Here is a 21,283-nt window from a genome sequence, read left to right on the forward strand (position 1 = left end):
ACGTGCTCTAGAAGGTGTAAGTCAACTACCCTGGCCAGCAAGATCTCCGGATCTGTCCCCCATTGAGCATGTTTGGGACTGGATGAAGCGTCGTCTCACGCGGTCTACACGTCCAGCACGAACGCTGGTCCAACTGAGGCGCCAGGTGGAAATGGCATGGCAAGCCGTTCCACAGGACTACATCCAGCATCTCTACGATCATCTCCATGTGAGAATAGCAGCCTGCATTGCTGCGAAAGGTGGATATACACTGTACTAGTGCCGACATTGTGCATGCTCTGTTGCCTGTGTCTATGTGCCTGTGGTTCTGTCAGTGTGATCATGTGATGTATCTGACCACAGGAATGTGTCAATAAAGTTTCCCCTTCCTGGGACAATGAATTCACGGTGTTCTTATTTCAATTTCCAGGAGTGTAGCAGGTCGCTAGCTTTCCTCAGCACTGACTATAGACAGAGTATTAGTCACCTGTGTTTTCTTAATCGTATCTCATCATGCTACTGGATTCCCAGTCCGTTTTCACCCCTCCCCCTCCCTTCCCCTCCATCCCCTCTTCTAATACAAAAACCACAAACATCTGACTACATTTACAGCGTCATCGAAGAAGATGGGCGGAGATTAATCGTCTGCTCTGTGCGACTCAGTTGTGTCGAACACAACAGCGTTCACAATCATTTTTCGTCTAGTGCTTCTGATCTCGTTACGATTTAAAGAGCTTCTAGTTATAGGAAAAAAAAAGAGCTGCAGAATCGATGAATATTGGTAGGAATGTTGTATTGCTGGAACCCTCGGTTACTGCTGTGAATAATGGAACACCGCCGTCCTCAATAACGCGCCTGCGTGAAACAGGCGGCGCTGTGCGCCCCCTTCTGTTACGGCTTGCAGCTATCCGCAAAAACCACTTACCGGCGGCAATATCCAAATCCGGCACAGTCGGCCGCAGCGCGGCGCTGCAGTCGCGCGGATTGCCTGCTGAAAGGACCGCCGGTGCGCGGCCGGGGATTACGCTGCACGTATTTTCCCGCCCCGGGAAGCACACATTTCCATTTCGCGCACCATATGCCCCCGCGGCCCAGTTTATAATACTTTAGCCGGAGTTCCGCATTCTAGCTTTTTCGCGTATTTCGTAAAAATATCCTCGCTACACAAAGCGGCACAAAATTATGATCGAAATTAGCCTCGAGTGTGAGAAGAAATGAAGTGAAAACAGGGGCTATGAAGGATAAGGACTTTCCAGTTTCAGAATAGGCAGATATTATTTCCAGTCAAAATAGCAGCTTTAAATTTTCACCTGTGCGTGCGTACCTTAATGCACTGCAGATGAATTTAACGGCCTTTGTTATTCCAGTTGCAGATACACTACTGTACACAACTATTTGTCCTTATTCTGTTTTTTGAGCACCCTGGAGTGCGCGTCATAATAGTTCTTCTAGACATTCTGTCGCAAAATTAACTTACACTTAGTGCACTGAAACAGTGGTATAGTATAAAATGTATTATTATCATCATTCCCCGCTCCCTTCCGTTCCCAGTGTTTTAACTGATTTGACATGGCTCCCAAATTTCATATTACCCATACACCACATCTAACATCAGCGGTCATTTTCACATCCATTAATGTATCGCTCTTAATCGTGGTTCAGTTCTGTGGCCATGGATTGAAGTAATTGACAAAATATAGCAATCAGCGACTTTTTTGTATAGCTTTATTTATGTCAAGACGAGTTTTCGGATTTCACCCACCTTCTGCTTTCATAATACATTTAGATCATCAGTATAGCGTTTTTATCGACTGCGTTTCGAATTCTGCAGTTTCCCTGTGCAGAATAACAATTGGTTTAGCTGTTTTCAGTTGCCTGTTTACGTTTAATTAATAGTGGAATGGATAAGAAAACTTGACTTTACGTAGAACTTACTTAAACGTAAATGTGCAATGAATGAAAGGCGAAAACGGTTACAGAACAAAAGTAAATACACTTAACTACGAAGGCAGTTCAATAAGTAATGCAACACATTTTTTTTCTGAAACAGGGGTTGTTTTATTCAGCATTGAAATACACCAGGTTATTCCCCAATCTTTTAGCTACACAACACTATTTTTCAACGTAATCTCCATTCAATGCTACGGGCTTACGCCACCTTGAAATGAGGGCCTGTATGCCTGCACGGTACCATTCCACTGGTCGATGTCGGAGCCAACGTCGTACTGCATCAATAACTTCTTCATCATCCGTGTAGTGCCTCCCACGGATTGCGTCCTTCATTGGGCCAAACATATGGAAATCCGACGGTGCGAGATCGGAGCTGTAGGGTGCATGAGGAAGAACAGTCCACTGAAGTTTTGTGAGCTCCTCTCGGGTGCGAAGACTTGTGTGAGGTCTTGCGTTGTCATGAAGAAGGAGAAGTTCGTTCAGATTTTTGTGCCTACGAACGCGCTGAAGTCGTTTCTTCAATTTCTGAAGAGTAGCACAATACACTTCAGAGTTGATCGTTTGACCATGGGGAAGGACATCGAACAGAATAACCCCTTCAGCGTCCCAGAAGACTATAACCATAACTTTACCGGCTGAGGGTATGGCTTTAAACTTTTTCTTGGTAGGGGAGTGGGTGTGGCGCCACTCCATTGATTCCCGTTTTGTTTCAGGTTCGAAGTGATGAACCCATGTTTCATCGCCTGTAACAATCTTTGACAAGAAATTGTCACCCTCAGCCACATGACGAGCAAGCAATTCCGCACAGATGGTTCTCCTTTGCTCTTTATGGTGTTCGGTTAGACAACGAGGGACCCAGCGGGAACAAACCTTTGAATATCCCAACTGGTGAACAATTGTGACAGCACTACCAACAGAGATGTCAAGTTGAGCACTGAGTTGTTTGTTGGTGATCCGTCGATAATCTCGAACGAGTGTGTTCGCACGCTCCGCCATTGCAGGATTCACAGCTGTGCACGGCCGGCCCGCACGCGGGAGATCAGACAGTCTTGCTTGACCTTGCGGCGATGATGACACACGCTTTACCCAACGACTCACCGTGCTTGTGTCCACTGCCAGATCACCGTAGACATTCTGCAAGCGCCTATGAATATCTGAGATGCCCTGGTTTTCCGCCAAAAGAAACTCGATCACTGCCCATTGTTTGCAACGCACATCCGTTACAGACGCCATTTTAACAGCTCCGTACAGCGCTGCCACCTGTCGGAAGTCAATGAAACTATACGAGACGAAGCGGGAATGTCTGAAAATATTCCACAAGAAATTTCCGGTTTTTTCAACCAAAATTGGCCGAGAAAAAAAATGTGTTGCATTACTTATTGAACTGCCCTCGTATTAATTAAACGAAACTAGACAACTCGAGAAACGTAGTACTTCAAGAAATCGTTGTTTTGTATTGCACTGTTGCATTATCGAAGACGCTGTGGATACTCCGCATCCTCACAGAGGTAGTTCGACTTACGTTGGTCCACCTCTCCCAGTTCATCAGGTCGGAGAAATTAAGAAAAGTGTTTTTCGCGCCACATTATTACAAAGGGTTTTAAGCATATTTCTTCGAGCGATACTGAACCCATCAGGGTCAGAAAGATAATCCGCAAAGGTTCTGTCAAACGCATTTTAATCTCTAAAACGAGCCCGCCTGTTTGGTTCGGCGAGCCTGCAACTCTTTACCTGCCTCGCTTTCACTGCACTAGTTCCGACGTTCCGCTGATGCTTACGGCGTATGTGTGCACTTCGAAAGAATTTTTAAACTTGATGCAATATTTTCGACAAATAGGGCTGGTACAACAGAGTTGAAGAAACCTGTGTGATAAAAGAAGACAGAGTTTGATTATACACATCCAGATATCCTATAAGGAGCAGTCAAATCAAAGCCGAACAAACGTGGCAACAGGAACACGGAATGTTTCCGTTCAAAAGCAGTCACCACACGCCCAAGACGTGTATCCCACTGGGAGACGAGATCAATTCCGATTTCGTACTATAAAACATTCAACAGCCTAGATCGCATAAAATATTTCTTTATTTAAGACAACCGGTTTCGACGAAATTGCGTCATCTTGAGTCCTTAAAAATCTTTTTGATGTGAAACGTGTTCATTTTACGTTGAAACTCACGCCAATTTGTCAAGTGGATAAAAGTCATCACATCGTAAAAGGTCTGTCATACCTAACAGATTTTAAAAATATAAAGCTCCATTTGTAAAAGATTACGTCCATATATATACACATCGCTCATAGGGTTCTTAGAACTCGGTCGACCACGCCTTACAGAAGTTGCGAAGAGGCAAAATAGCGGCTAGTCGGAACACACTACATGGTTTCAGTCAGCTTCTTGACCAACTGAAGATGCGCAGCTTAATGCGCCGCTGTGAGCCATGGCATTTGGCGCAGTGCCCGACTCCAAATGTCCATTGAATGCAGTTCCCTTCTCAAAGTTCGCTCGGAAACTAGTTGAAGCGGGCCTTCATTCAGTGGCAGCAGCAACCCCTGTTGCTTATGAAACTGAACGTCATTGACAAGGTCTCACACTCGTCTCAGATCCCTTTCTGTTAGTATCACATCTTGTTACATGGCTGCAAGTGGTACACCATCTCCTATAGGTACATTATACAGCCCGTGCTGATATACATCTACATCTACATCTACATCTATACTCCGCGAGCCACCTTGCGGTGTGTGGCGGAGGGTACTTATTGTACCACTATCTGATCCCCCCTTCCCTGTTCCATTCACGAATTGTGCGTGGGAAGAACGACTGCTTGTAAGTCTCCGTATTTGCTCTAATTTCTCGGATCTTTTCGTTGTGATCATTACGCGAGATATATGTGGGCGGTAGTAATATGTTGCCCATCTCTTCCCGGAATGTGCTCTCTCGTAATTTCGATAATAAACCTCTCCGTATTGCGTAACGCCTTTCTTGAAGTGTCCGCCACTGGAGCTTGTTCAGCATCTCCGTAACGCTCTCGCGCTGACTAAATGTCCCCATGACGAATCGCGCTGCTTTTCGCTGGATCATGTCTATCTCTTCTATTAATCCAACCTGGTAAGGGTCCCATACTGATGAGCAATACTCAAGAATCGGACGAACAACCGTTTTGTAAGCTACTTCTTTCGTCGATGAGTCACATTTTCTTAGAGTTCTTCCTATGAATCTCAACCTGGCGCCTGCTTTTCCCACTATTTGTTTTATGTGATCATTCCACTTCAGATCGCTCCGGATAGTAACTCCTAAGTATTTTACGGTCGTTACCGCTTCCAATGATTTACCACCTATGGCATAATCGTACTGGAATGGATTTCTGCCCCTATGTATGCGCATTATATTACATTTATCTACGTTTAGGGAAAGCTGCCAGCTGTCGCACCATGCATTAATCCTCTGCAGGTCCTCCTGGAGTACGTACGAGTCTTCTGATGTTGCTACTTTCTTGTAGACAACCGTGTCATCTGCAAATAGCCTCACGGAGCTACCGATGTTGTCAACTAAGTCATTTATGTATATTGTAAACAATAAAGGTCCTATCACGCTTCCCTGTGGTACTCCCGAAATTACCTCTACATCTGCAGATTTTGAACCGTTAAGAATGACGTGTTGTGTTCTTTCTTCTAGGAAATCCTGAATCCAATCACAAACCTGGTCCGATATTCCGTAAGCTCGTATTTTTTTCACTAAACGTAAGTGCGGAACCGTATCAAATGCCTTCCTGAAGTCCAGGAATACGGCATCAATCTGCTCGCCAGTGTCTACGGCACTGTGAATTTCTTGGGCAAATAGGGCGAGCTGAGTTTCACATGATCTCTGTTTGCGGAATCCATGTTGGTTATGATGAAGGAGATTTGTATTATCTAAGAACGTCATAATACGAGAACACAAAACATGTTCCATTATTCTACAACAGATTGACGTAAGCGAAATAGGCCTATAATTATTCGCATCTGATTTATGACCCTTCTTGAAAATGGGAACGACCTGCGCTTTCTTCCAGTCGCTAGGTACTTTACGTTCTTCCAGCGATCTACGATAAATTGCTGATAGAAAGGGGGCAAGTTCTTTAGCATAATCACTGTAGAATCTTAAGGGTATCTCGTCTGGTCCGGATGCTTTTCCGCTACTAAGTGATAGCAGTTGTTTTTCAATTCCGATATCGTTTATTTCAATATTTTCCATTTTGGCGTCCGTGCGACGGCTGAAGTCAGGGACCGTGTTACGATTTTCCGCAGTGAAACAGTTTCGGAACACTGAATTCAGTATTTCTGCCTTTCTTCGGTCGTCCTCTGTTTCGGTGCCATCGTGGTCAACGAGTGACTGAATAGGGGATTTAGATCCGCTTACCGATTTTACATATGACCAAAACTTTTTAGGGTTCTTGTTTAGATTGTTTGCCAATGTTTTATGTTCGAATTCGTTGAATGCTTCTCTCATTGCTCTCTTTACGCTCTTTTTCGCTTCGTTCAGCTTTTCCTTATCAGCTATGATTCGACTACTCTTAAACCTATGATGAAGCTTTCTTTGTTTCCGTAGTACCTTTCGTACATGATTGTTATACCACGGTGGATCTTTCCCCTCGCTTTGGGCCTTAGTCGGTACGAACTTATCTAAGGCGTACTGGACGATGTTTCTGAATTTTTTCCATTTTTGTTCCACATCCTCTTCCTCAGAAATGAACTTTTGATGGTGGTCACTCAGATATTCTGCGTTTTGTGCCCTATCACTCTTGTTAAGCAAATATATTTTCCTTCCTTTCTTGGCATTTCTTATTACACTTGTAGTCATTGATGCAACCACTGACTTATGATCACTGATACCCTCTTCTACATTCACGGAGTCGAAAAGTTCCGGTCTATTTGTTGCTATGAGGTCTAAAACGTTAGCTTCACGAGTTGGTTCTCTAACTATCTGCTCGAAGTAATTCTCGGACAAGGCAGTCAGGATAATGTCACAAGAGTCTCTGTCCCTGGCTCCAGTTCTGATTGTGTGACTATCCCATTCTATACCTGGTAGATTGAAGTCTCCCCCTATTACAATAGTATGATCACGAAACTTCTTCACGACGTTCTGCAGGTTCTCTCTGAGGCGCTCAGCTACTACGGTTGCTGATGCAGGTGGTCTATAGAAGCATCCGACTATCATATCTGACCCACCTTTGATACTTAACTTAACCCAGATTATTTCACATTCGCATTCGCTAATAACTTCACTGGATATTATTGAATTCTTTACTGCTATAAATACTCCTCCACCATTGGCGTTTATCCTATCCTTGCGGTATATATTCCATTCTGTGTCTAGGATTTCGTTACTGTTCACTTCCGGTTTTAACCAACTTTCCGTTCCTAATACTATATGCGCACTATTTCCTTCAATAAGAGATACTAATTCAGGAACCTTGCCCTGGATACTCCTGCAGTTTACCAATATTACGTTAACTTTTCCTGTTTTTGGTCTCTGAGGACGGACGTTCTTTATCAACGATGATAATGTCCTCTCTGGTAAGCCGTCAGGTATTTTATCGTTTCGCCCAAGGGGGGGTCCCTCTAACCTAAAAAACCCCCGTGTGCACGCCACACGTACTCTGCTACCCTAGTAGCTGCTTCCGGTGTGTAGTGCACGCCTGACCTGTCTAGGGGGGCCCTACAGTTCTCCACCCAATAACGGAGGTCGATGAATTTGCAACCATTATAGTCGCAGAGTCGTCTGAGCCTCTGGTTTAGACCCTCCACACGGCTCCAAACCAGAGGACCGCGATCGACTCTGGGCACTATGCTGCAGATATTAAGCTCAGCTTGCACTCCGCGTGCGATGCTGGTTGTCTTCACCAAATCAGCCAGCCGCCGGAAGGAACCAAGGATGGCCTCAGAACCCAAGCGGCAGGCGTCATTCGTTCCGACATGTGCTACTATCTGCAGCCGGTCACACCCAGTGCGTTCAATAGCTGCCGGAAGGGCCTCCTCCACATTACGGACGAGACCCCCCGGCAAGCACACCGAGTGCACACTGGCATTCTTCCCCGACCTACCCGCTATTTTCCTAAGGGGCTCCATAACCCGCCTAACGTTGGAGCTCCCTATAACTAATAGGCCCGCCCTCTGTGACTGTCGGGACCTTGCCGGAGAATCGGCCACTGGCCCAACAGGCGAGGCATCCTGTGGTGGCTCGGAAACGATGTCATCACCACTAGGAAGCACCCCGTACCTGTTGGAAAGGGGTAAGGCAGCTGCCACGCGGCCAGATCCCACCTTCGCCTTTCGGCCAGGCACGCGCGAGCCCACCACTGTCCGCCATTCACCCTGGAGTGATGGCTGACCGGTAAGATGCTCACTGCCGGAAGACGCAGCGACATCAGGGGTTCCATGTGATTCCAAGGCCACCGAAGTAGGCATAGGTCTCACCACAGTTGCCCCAACGCCGCTACGAGCCAACGCCTGCGCCTCGAGCTCGATGAGCCTAACAGACAAAGCCTCCACCTGCCCCCGAAGAGTGGCCAATTCTCCTTGCGTCCGCTCACAACAACCACAGTCCCTACACATGACTATGTTTAACCTACTCTACACGGTGACAAATTCCCAAGATAATCTTCTGATGAGCTACTCTGATAATCAAGAAACACTCACTGAAACACGAGACGCGAAAACTACGCTAGGTTTTCCCAGAAAAACTATTTAAAAGCTAAGCGCAGCAAATAAGTACAAAAACGCTTTATACAAACAGTACTCGCTGCTGCTGGTGCTCTCGCTCTGGCTGTCACAAGACAACTGCTGATTCAAGTGACTAGTGGCTAACGGCCGCGAAACAAACAAAAGACGGTTTTAGGGCGCTTTCTGTTCTAAACGATCAAGAAAACACTAAGAAATCTAACACGAAAACTACGTAAAGTTTTATCAAGAACTGTTAGTTACTATGCAGAGCAGATAAACACAAATAGAATCCCTTCCTTAGTGGAAGGTCGTAAACAAAATGCAAAATAAACGCTTTATATAAACAGTACTCGCTGCTGCTGGTGCTCTCGCTCTGGCTGTCACAAGACAACGGATTGAGCAACTTCATTCGCGATGGGGTCTTGAGCATGTTGAAAGACGATAGCTCCTTTCTGCCATCCTCTTACGTCTCCACAATGATCAGTTTTGCAGTCCCGATTCGGTAAAACTTCTTTTTTGTTGTTACTCAATAGCTTTCTGACTGCTTTAGTGCGGCCTGCCGCGAATTCATCTCTTGTGGCAACCTTTTCATCTCAAGAGTACATTTGCAACCTAAGTCCTCAATTATTTGTTGAACGTATTTTAATCTCTGTCTTTTACCCTCTAGTGTTACCTTTGGTGCCACAGAAGATATTCCATGATGTCGTCACACTTGTCCTGTCATGTTGTCGGTTCTTCTCATCAGCGTCACACATACACTGATCAACCAGAACATACCAAGTAGCCTGCATGTCACTTCTGGCACGGACAACAGTGGTGACGCTGGTGGGAGCTGGCTCCACATTTGCAAACACAAGTCACCTAATTCCCGTCAATTCCGGGGAGGGGGGCGATGAGTTTTGACGCCACGACCAATCAAATCTCATATGTGTTCGATTGGGTCCGTATCTGGCGAGTTGGGTGAGGGACGGGGGGGGGGGGGGGGGGGGGGGGGGGGAAGGTACATCAATTGAAATTCGTCACTGCGTTTCTCAAACCACTCAATCATACTCCTGGCTTTATGACATGGCACGTTATCTAGTGGAAAGATGCCCCTGCCGACGCGAAACATGATCGTTACGAAGGAGTGTACGTAGTCTGCAGCCAGTGCACAATACTCCCTGGCTGTCATGGCGCCTTGCGCGAGCTCGGCTGGACCCATGGATGCCTACGTGAATGTTCCTCAGAGCATAATGGAGCCACCGCCGGCTTGCCTCCGTCCCGCAAGACAGGTGTCAAGGTGATGTTGCCGTGGAAGACGACGGATTCTCATCCTCCCATCGGCTTGATGAAGAAGGTGTCGGAATTCATCAGACCATGCAACGGTGTGCCACTGCGCCAGCACCCAGTGCCGATGCTCTCGTGCCCATTTCAGTCGTAGTTGCCGATGTCGTGGTGTTAACGTTGGCACATGCGTGAGTCGTCGGCTGCGGCGTCCCATTGTTAGGAGTGTTCAGTGCACTGGGTGTTCAGACACATTTGTACTCTGCCCAGCATTAAATCTGAGGTTAGTTCCGCCACAGTTCAGCGCCTGTCCTGTTTTACCAGTCTGTGCAGCCTACGACGTCCGACGTCTGTAATGAAGGGTGGCTGCCCAACCCCGCAACTTCTGGACGGTCGACCGGTGTGGCCTAGCGGTTCTAGGTGCTTCAGTCTGGAACCGCGAGACCGCTACGGTCGCAGGTTCGAATCCTGCCTCGGGCATGGATGTGTGTGATGTCCTTAGGTTAGTTAGGTTTAAGTAGTTCTAAGTTCTAAGGGACTGATGGCCTCAGATGTTAAGTCCCATAGTGCTCAGAACCATTTTTTGACTTCTGGACGTGATTTTACCTTGGTTTCGATGCCTACTGAAGACACTCACCTCAGCATTCTTCGAACGCCTGACAAATCGTGCAGTTTCCGAAATGCTTGTGCCGAGCCTCAGGGCTATCACTATCTGCCCTTTGTCAAACTCAGATAGATCGTGCGCCTTCCCCTTGCTACACACAGACAGCTCACTCACTGATACTACACGCACAGTGCGTGTGTCTGACTAGCAGTTATTCCTCGCCATCTGACGCTGCTATCGCCTGAAACATGTCGAAGGTCATAATATCCTAGCTAGTGAGTATATATTCCTTTCTTCGCTGATTCTGTGGAGAACCTCCTCGTTATGGTCGCACATACATGGGGTGGACAAAACTATGGAAACACGAAAAACAGAACACAGTATCGTACCTAATACGGTGTAGGAAACCAGTTGGCATTCAAAACAGCTTCCAGCTGTCTCGGAATGGATAAATGTGTGGTTTTCGAGGGAAACTTGTACCAAAACAGTAGCTAGACCATGATGATGGAGGTGGATAATGATCGCGTACCCTTCTCTCCAAAGTAGGCCACAAAGGTTCAATAATACTGTTATCTGATGACTTATATGGTCAGGGAAGATGAAACAATTCGTCCTCAAACTAACAAAAACAATCCTGGACGTTTCGAGCTATGTGAACAAGGCCCGTGTCGTATTGGAACATAGCATAGCTATTAAGCAACAAACATTGATCTAATCTCCCAGAATGGTCACGCAATCTTTGGCAGTAATGTGACTTGCTGAGTAACGATGGGCGCTATGAAATACCACGATATGGCTGCCCAAATTACCACAGAACCCCCGTCATGTTTTCACTCTTGGCAGCAAGCAGTCTGCATCGTAGGCTTGGGACGGCATACGCCAGACGTAACTCAGCCAGAAGTTGGAAACAATGAGAAACAAGATTCATCCGACCAAATTATTTCCTTCCATTGCTCGATAGTTCAGGTTTTATGGCTTCGGTACTACGTTTTCCTGTTATGGGCATTTGCATCACTGATGTATGATTTTGGAATTCCAGCTCGCCTTGAAATTCCAAACTTATGGAGCTCCCATCGTGTTGTTTTGGTGTTTTCAGGGTTCGCGAGTGCGATGTTCGGTTCTATAGTGACGTATGCAGCTGAAGTCCTCTTATTTTTCGTCACAGTCCTCTTCAATGACCGCCCGTCACGACCCTCAACACACAGTTTCGTCCTCGTGTTGATTTAGCGGATGATGCTTTCCCGATTTCCCTGTATACTGTATAAATCTTCGATATAGTGCCTCTTGAAACATCAAACACTTCGGCTGCCTTGGTTACGCAAGCAAACACTATACGAGCACCAACAATTTGCCCACGTTCAAATTCACTTGGCTCTGACATAATGCAGTCCAACTACACAGAACATTGTTCTGATCATGACTTGCGTTTGTAACATAGTGGGGGCATTGCACAGGTGCTGCTCATCAAATACAACAGTGCCACCTGCAGGCTGGCATCTGAATTTTTGTTCAAACATTCGTTGGTTGGTTGGTTGGGTTGGAGAGTAAAGGGACCAAACTACAGGGTCATCAGTCCCTTTCTCCTACAACATTTGTATATCGCGGTGTTTCCATATCTTTGATCGATTCTTGTGCACACTTGAATTTACTACCACGGAACTATGTCAGCGACGGAAGGTAACATGGCTACCTGGAACTATTTTTACACTGTCTAAAGCGCTCCAAAGCAACCAGTGTGTTCTTTTAAGAGAATAACTACTATTGTTGAATGCGGTTATTTGTCGGGACAGGAAGAGATGAAACACGATATCAGAATCGAGGAAAGAATAATGAAAATTTGTTTTATAATTTGTTGTCTCACACCGAATACACTGGTGCCATTATTGACTTCAGGGCAAAGAGCAGTCTGGAGAAAAATTGGTTCCCTAATTGTTCTTTGCAGAGATCTGAAAGGGTACTGCTAAATAACTATTCGTTCGTTGCTGTTCTAACAACCCTACCACAACAAAGGTCAAAATTTAATAATGCTTGTGGTGTTGCTCACGCTGCTAAATACTGCATTTTAGGGCAACAACAAAGTTATTATGTGGCAGGAGTCATTAGAGCACAGTTAATAAAGTCATTTCATGTAATAATGAATAAACTAGGCACTCATCTTTTCGTGTTTCCCACGCTGGTCTCGTTGTAAAATCATGGCTCAATCGTCGAACATCTAGGTGGTGATGGTTCCAAGCTCGGATGCAAAGAGGCCTAGGTTTTATTCTGCTATATTCAAAAGTTTTGTAGATGCGCTTCACAAACCATTCTTGAAGAGTAAACCTTTGAAAGTTAGCACAATGGTAATGTAAAAAAATAATCAGCACTCCGAATTTAAGTTACCCTCCCTTTTTATTGCTTTGGTTCCACTATCACGTAACACACAAAACATCACTTCACAATACAAAACTTACATGAAAACATCTTCCTCACTGTTAAAGTTCACATTTTATAAGCTGACTACGTTATGCGTCTTTCCAACATGACGTCCAAGACTTGACTTTCTCAAGGTCCGACTCTCTAACTAACTGCTTACGCGCCCAAAAATCAAGAGTTACAAGTACGTCAAAGATCATAGTGACAAAAGAAAGAATACACATAAGAATATATCATTGCAACATAAACATATCGATGTATCAAAGTACCTCTACATTAATGAAATCAAGTCTGAATGTTGTCTCAGAAATATGATAACTACTTTACAGAAATACAGTAGAATATTGCTGCTATCGAGAGGTTCAGTTGAGGTGCCGTAATGGTTACGTAATTCAAGTACCATTACACTGTGGAGGAAAAGGAGAGGGTGAGGAGGGTGAAGGCGAAGAGGAAGGAGGTGCGCCCTTTGCCTCCGTCCTTCAGCGGCTCCTGATGCTCTCAAACTTGCACGCGCTGGTCGTGCGTCAAACAGTTTAGTATGCACGTCCACGGAGTCCGCTTAAGCAGGAACTCCAGGTATTAGATGCGTAGTCACACCGGGCCAAGACAAAATACACACAGCGTTAAAAGTGCCGGGCAGTGCCAGGCTCTTTAAAAACTTCTATCGCGGGCCGCCTTAATGAAAAAGCTCGTCACGTTTTTAGTTCCCTCTTTTCTCAGCAAATAACGTTTTCCACGCGTTAATTGTGTGATGTCTTCAAATGGACGGAGGGAATTAACCCGAAACGTGGAAATGATTTAGAGAGGAACTCGTTTCCACACGAGAGCAGTTGGACGGGCCTGACGCAGCGGGGCCGTGCGACGTGAAATATACCACACCAGGGAGCGGGCCTGCCTCACCACAGCCGATCGTAAATCTGACGTATGAGGTCAGACGTATCGAGTTCCGAGGTTCGGATTTGCCATCTAATGGGCCGCGGTCCTTGACACTCTGATTTCACGTTTTAAACTACTCACAAATTCATTACCACCAGCAAGCAACGGAATCATAAGTAAACGGTGGCTTTTTGGGCGCTTGGTTTATTTCACTCTGCCTCATATATTTCCACTTAAAATCAGTTGGTAAACAGTGTAATTGTTAATGACGCGCACATTGAATCGGGGGAAACTTTAGGTAGTGGTATACCATATATTATAAAACTTTTCAACCCGTATTTACTGGAATATGCATCCTCATACGGTATTCTGTGAAGCTCTTCTCTATAATTCACCTTCTTTCTATTGTTTTGTGATTACCATAGCCGGAAATAATAAAAGCTTTGAAGTAACCATAAGCAGCATAAGTTGGTACAAAAATTACTAGATTGACTTCAACGTACTTAACATATGGAAATTTATGGTACGGTCTTATGGGACCAGACTGCTGAGGTCATCGGTTCCTAAGCTTACGCACTACTTAAACTAACTTACGCAAAGAACAAAACACAAACCCACACCCGAGGGAGGACTCGAACCTCCGACGGGGGGAGCCGTGCGGGCGGTGACAAGACGCCCTAGACCGCGCGGCTACCCCGAACGATAATTTTGCGCTCCAACATTTGTTACAGCTAGCTTAGGAGGTAACCTTCCAAAGACTGAAAGCAAAGAGTATGTTTGGTAGTTCCCACATTATTTTGATAAATGTAACTTGCGAGGGAAACACCAAGAACAAATGCAGATGATAAATGGGTATTCATTGGACAAATATATTGTACTAGAACTGACATGTGATTACATTTTCACGCAATTTGGGTGCATAGATCCTGAGAAATTAGTACCCAGGACAACCACCTCTGGCCGTAATAACAGCCTTGATACGCCTGGGCATTGAATCAAACAGAGCTTCGATGGCTTGTACAGGTACAGCTGCCCGTGCAGCCTCAACACGATACCACAGTTCATCAAGAGTAGTGACTGGCGTATTGTGACGAGCCAGTTGCTTGGCCACCATTGACCAGACGTTTTCAGTTGGTGAGAGATCTGGAGAATGTGCTGGCCATGGCAGCAGTCGAACATATTCTGTATCCAGAAAGGCCCGTACAGGACCTGCAACATGCGGTCGTGCATTATCCTGCTGAAATGTAGGGTTTCGCAGGGATCGAATGAAGGGTAGAGCCACGGGTCGTAACACATCTGAAATGTAACGTCCACTGTTCAAAGTGCCGTCAATGCGAACAAGAGGTGACCGAGACATGTAACCAATGGCACCCCATACCATCAAGCCGGGTGATACGCCAGTATGGCGATGACGAATACAGGCTTCCAATGTGCGTTCACCGCGATGTCACCAAACACGGATGCGACCATCATGATGCTGTAAACAGAACCTGGATTCATCCGAAAAAATGACGTTTTGCCATTCGTTCACCCAGGTTCGTCGTTGAGTACACCATCGCAGACGCTCCTGCCTGTGATGTAGCGTCAAGGGTAACCGCAGCCATGGTCTCCGAGCTGATGCAAACGTCCCCATGTGTTGACTCAGGGATCGAGACGTGGCTGCACGATCCGTTACAGCCATGCGGATAAGATGCCTGTCATCTCGACTGCTAGTGATATGAGGCCGTTGGGAACCAGCACGGCGTTCCGTATTGCCCTCCTGAACCCATATTCTGCTAACAGTCATTGGATCTCGAACAACGTGAGTAGTAATGCCGCGATACGATAAACCGCAATCGCGATAGGCTACAATCTGACCTTTATCAAAGTCGGAAACGTGATGGTAAGCATTTCTCCTCCTTACACGAGGCATCACAACAACGTTTCACCAGGCAACGCCGGTTAACTGCTGTTTGTGTATGAGAAATCGGTTGGAAACTTTCCTCATGTCAGCTAGTTTTAGGTGTCGCCACCGGCGCCAGTCTTGTGTGAATGCTCTGAAAAGCTAATCTTTTGCATATCATAGCATCTTCTTCCTAAATTTCGCGTCTGTAGCACGACATCTTGGTGGTGTAGCAATTTTAATGACGAGTAGTGTAAATGCATGATCGAATTTACAGAAACTGATTTTAGTTCCAGAGACCGATCGCACCCCACTACAAAACAGTTCTTATTTTAAAAATTACAAATTTATAAGTTCTTTGTAGAAATGAGAACTACAGTGTAATACATGAAAGTAGCTTGATTTTATTACATAAAATGAGCATGGCGACACAAGGAATACCGTTGATATTCAATAGCTTGCTTGTTCATTAAAACATAACTTTCTTTTTGGCACTAGTTATAACAACAACTCTAGCAAGCAGCCAAATTCACAAAAATCAGAATCAAAGGGTCAACCCCAATCCACAGTAAATGAACATACTGTTAATTTCACAAAGTGCCACCGTCTAGATCATCGCACACCGCTGGGACACTGTCTCTATTGGCTGTATAAATTCTACTGAGTAAATCACGTTCTTATCACCGCTGACTTTATGATTCCACTATAGCTGAGGAACTGGTCCTTCGTACCTGCCACCCAACGAACCATCCTGCGTCATCATCGTGACATATTATGGGGACTACGGCGCTCATACCACCCTGACTCGTAATAACAGGTGTTAGTAGTGACCAGTGGGACGAGAAACGTCGTGAGCCTGTGTACATTACCAGCACAGTTGGGTGAGAACTGACTGTTCTACCTCCAAATGGTATACAATGGCAAGTAAATTAGACCGGAGGGCTCAGTTTAAGGTGAAAAACTTTTAAGGGTAACAATGGCATAAATGCAAACGAGTGTAGAGAGAATACATTAGAAATTATGTATTCTGTCAGATGTATGAAGTGTAATTTGTTAGGTCATGGTGCACTCTGTACGCAGTCATCTCTTGCATTATGCTTCTCTTATTGGAGATATAGACATTATGCCAATCAGTGTGTCGAGTGCGCATGGTTTGCGGTTCGACCGAAAATTTGTCTTACAATAGTACCAAAATTAAGTGTCCTTATGTTCATCCCATTGTGTTTATCCTATTGTTTGGATAAACACAACTGAGTTAGGTAAAGACTTCACAATGAGTGAGTCAAAATCACACGCAAGTGGTTTATTTTTTATTAGATCAAGCAGCTCATCTGAGAGCGGATAATACCTTCATTCACTGAACTGTATAAACAGTTAGATGCTGTGAAAGAGGATACATGCTCGTCTAATTTGTCTGTAGCCGCCCTAGATGCTACTGCTTATCCTTTTTCAGGCAAGGCGGGAGAAGATGCATTAGCATTTGCAGATAACCTGTTGACAACTACAAACCTGGGTTGCTAAACAGACGAGCAATTGCTGCAAATGGCCAAATTACGTTTTGCAGTGCAGCTGGCTTAGATGAATTTTTATGGGGATTGCCCCCACCCCCCCTCCCCAAGTGAAGTACACATAGAATTTCCGATGGTCTTAGCTGCAGCAATAGGTATAGCAACGACTTTCTAGGAAATGGATGTGGTAAACCGAGTCCGTGATAGGAGAAATGTCTTTTCCACTGACGTCGAATGCTATGTGGTGGTCTTTCAGGCCACTTACGACGAGACTGTCGTCAACTGCTGCTGTGTAAGAGGTGTGGGAAAGTTGGACATCGAGAACGGGACTGCAGAGTAAAGGACATACACTGAAAAGCCAAAGAAACTGATACACCTGCCTAATACCGTGTAGTGCCCCCGCGAGCACGCGGAAGTGCCGCAACATGACGTGGCAAGGACTCGACTAATGTCTGAAGTAGTGCTGGGGGAACTGACGCCATGAATCCTGCTGGGCTGTCCATAAATCCGTAACGGTACGAGTGGGTGGAAATTTCTTCTGAACAGCACATTACAAGGCATCCCAGATATGCTCAGTGATGTTCATAGATATGCTCAATGATGTTCATGTCTGTGGAGTTTGGTGGCCAGAACTCAGAATAGAGTTCCTGGAGTCACTCTCTAGCAATTCTGGACGTGTGGGGTGTCGCATTGTCCTGGTGGAATTTCCCAAGTCCGTCGGAATGCACAATGGACACGAACGGATGCAAGTGATCAGACAGAATGCTTACGTACGTGTCATCTGCCAGAGTCGTATCTAGACGTATCAGGGGTCACGTACCACTCCAACTGCACACACCACACACCATTACAGAGCCTCCACCAGCTTCAACAGTTCCCTGCTGACATGCAGGGTCCACGGATTCATGGGGTTGTCTCTATACCCTTACACATCCATCCGCTCGATACAATTTGAAACGAGACTCGTCCGACCAGGCAACATGTTTCCAGTCATCAACAGTCCAATGTAGGTGTTGAGGGGTCCAGGCGTGACGTAAAGCTTCGTGTCGTACACTCATCAAGAGTACACGAGTGGGCTTTCGCCTCCGGAAGCCCATATCGATGATGTTTCGTTGAATGGTTAGTACGCTGACACTTATTGATGGCTCAGCATTGAAATCTGCAGCAATTTGCGAAAGGGTTGCACTTCTGTCACGCTGAACGATTCTCTTCAGTCGTCGTTGGTCCCTTTCTCGCAAGATCTTTTTCCGGCCACAGCGATGTCGGAGATATATTTTACCGGATTCTTAGTGTTCTCGGTACACTCGTGAAATGGTCGTACGGGAAAATCCCCACTTCATCGCTACCTCGGAGATGCTGTGTCCCATCGCTCATAGCCGACTGTAACACCACGTTCAAACTCACTTAAATCTTGATAACCAGTCATTGTAGCAGCAGTAACGAATGTAATAACTGCGCCAGACACTTGTTGTCTTATATAGGCGTTGCCGAGCGCAGCGCCGTATTCAGCCTGTTTACATATCTCTGTTTTTGAATACGCATGTCTTTACCAGTTTCTTTGGCACTTCAGTGTATAAGGATTCCGTTTTTACCGACTGAGGTACGGAAGCCTACAAAGGTAAATATAAAACGTAACGTTTAAGTGTTTTATTTCGCTACTAGATAAAGTTTCAGTTAAATAGGCCGTGTGTCATAACTTTTTTGCTACAGAGCACCATCACTCCAAGGAACTTTCGCCACCAGGAAAAAACAGCTAGTACCTAACTTAAACAACAACCAGTAACAAAGTGAATTCACTTTCTTGCTCCTCAAATCACTGTAGCATGAACCTTTCTTTGTGTCAGTTATCCTGCTGAAAGCTTCCATCGCTGTCTAGGGAAAAAAAAGAAAATAATTCACCCCACCAGGCGATACCTTTGACGGACGATCCAACCTCGATGATTCCATGGCGTTGCTATCAGAATTGACAGTGTCATTGGGCGAAGATGGGAACACGTTGGGATCGTGTTGTGCGGAGCCTCATGTTCGAAAATATGAGCTGAATTACGTGCTCCGAAACAGTGTAGATATGCCACAGATTGCTACCTATCCGTCTTCTTTTCGCGCTCAAGCGTCCGACATCCACGATCTGTGATCAAGCCAGTAGCTTACAGACAGAAGACCACCTTTCTCTTTTCCTAGACGCTCATTCTCAGGGAGGGGTCATACCAATGTGCCCTTTGACAAACTCGCTTATGCCAGAGTTGTTACCCATATTGTTGCTAGAATGATTCCGCATTCCTCTCTGCTCTGCTTTTACACTTTCCTTACCTCGTCTCGAGCCCGCAACGCCAACAGGCGGCACTCAATTTGTCAATAGGCAGTGGTCATAATATCTTTGGCCACCAGTGTATAACTTTAAAAGAATGGTGCTAGAAATAATAAAGTCAATTTATATACTCATCTACATTAATTTCAATTTAACAGTTGCCAAAACATGGCGAAATATGGAGGCTTACAAAATTCGTTACGTCACTGCCCGTGAGACTATCCGCAAGAGCCACACATACACTACTGGCCATTAAAATTGCTACACCAAGAAGAAATGCAGATAACAAACGGGTATTCATTGGACAGATATATTATACTAGAACTGACATGTAATTATATTTTCACTCAGTTTGGGTACATATATCCTGAGAAATCAGTACCCAGAACAACCACCTCTGGCTGTAATAACAGCCTTGATACACCTGGGCATTGAGTCAAACAGAACTTCGATGGCGTGTACAGGTACAGCTGCCCATGCAGCTTCAACACGATACCACAGTTTATCAAGAGTAGTGACTGGCGTATTGTGACAAGCCAGTTGCTTGGCCACCATTGACCAGACGTTTTCAATTGGTGAGAGATCTGGAGAATGTGCTGGCCAGGGCAGCAGTCGAACATATTCTGTATCCAGAAAGGCCCGTACAGGACCTGCAACATGCGGTCGTGCATTATCCTGCTGAAATGTAGGGTTTCGCAGGGATCGAATGAAGGGTAGAGCAACAGGTCGTAACACATCTGAAATGTAACGTCCACTGTTCAAAGTGCCGTCAATGGGAACAAGAGGTGACCGAGACGTGTAACCAATGGCACCCCATACCATCACACCGGGTGATACGCCAGTATGGCAATGACGAATACACGCTTCCAATGTGCGTTCACCGTGATGTCGCCAAAGACGGATGCGATCATCATGATGCTGTAAACAGAACCTGGATTCATCCGAAAAAATGACGTTTTGCCATCTGTGCGCCCAGGTTCGTCATCGAGTACACCATCGCAGGCGCTCCTGTCCGTGATGCAGCGTCAAGGATAACGGCAGCCATGGTCTTCGGGCTGATAGTCCATGCTCCTGCAAACGTCGTCGAACTGTTCGTGTAGATGGTTGTTGTCTTGCAAACGTCCCCATGTATTGACTGAGGGATCGAGGCGTGGCTATACGATCCGTTACAGCCATGCGGATAAGATGCCTGTCATCTCGACTGCTAGTGATATGAGGCCGTTGGGAACCAGCACGGCGTTCCGTATTGCCCTCCTGAACCCATATTCTGCTAACAGTCATTGGATCTCGAAATACGCGAGTGGCAATGCCGCGATACGATAAACCGCAATCGCGATAGGCTACAATCCGACCTTTATCAAAGTCGTAAACGTGATGGTAAGCATTTCTTCTCCTTACACGAGGCATCACAACAACGTTTCACCAGGCAACGCCGGTGAAATGCTGTTTATGTATGAGAAATCGGTTGGAAACATTCCTCTTGTCAGCACGTTGTAGGCGTAGCCACCGGCGTCAACCTAGTGTGAATGCTCTGAAAAGCTAATCATATGCATGTCACAGCATCTTCTTCCTGTCGGTTAAATTTCGCGTCTGTAGCACGTCCTCTTCGTAGTGTAGCAATTTTAATGGCCAGTAGTGTACATTAATTTCCAGTTAACAGTTGCAATATTGTCAATGAATATCTCTGTTGCCAAAACATAGTGAAATATGGAAGCTTACGAAATTTGTTACATCACTGCCCGTGAGACTATCCGCAAGAGCCACACTTATTTCAAAGATATCGTGTATTATTACAGGGTTCGT

This window comes from Schistocerca americana, chromosome 1 (assembly GCF_021461395.2).
Source record: "Schistocerca americana isolate TAMUIC-IGC-003095 chromosome 1, iqSchAmer2.1, whole genome shotgun sequence".
Classification (NCBI taxonomy): Eukaryota; Metazoa; Arthropoda; class Insecta; order Orthoptera; family Acrididae; genus Schistocerca; species Schistocerca americana.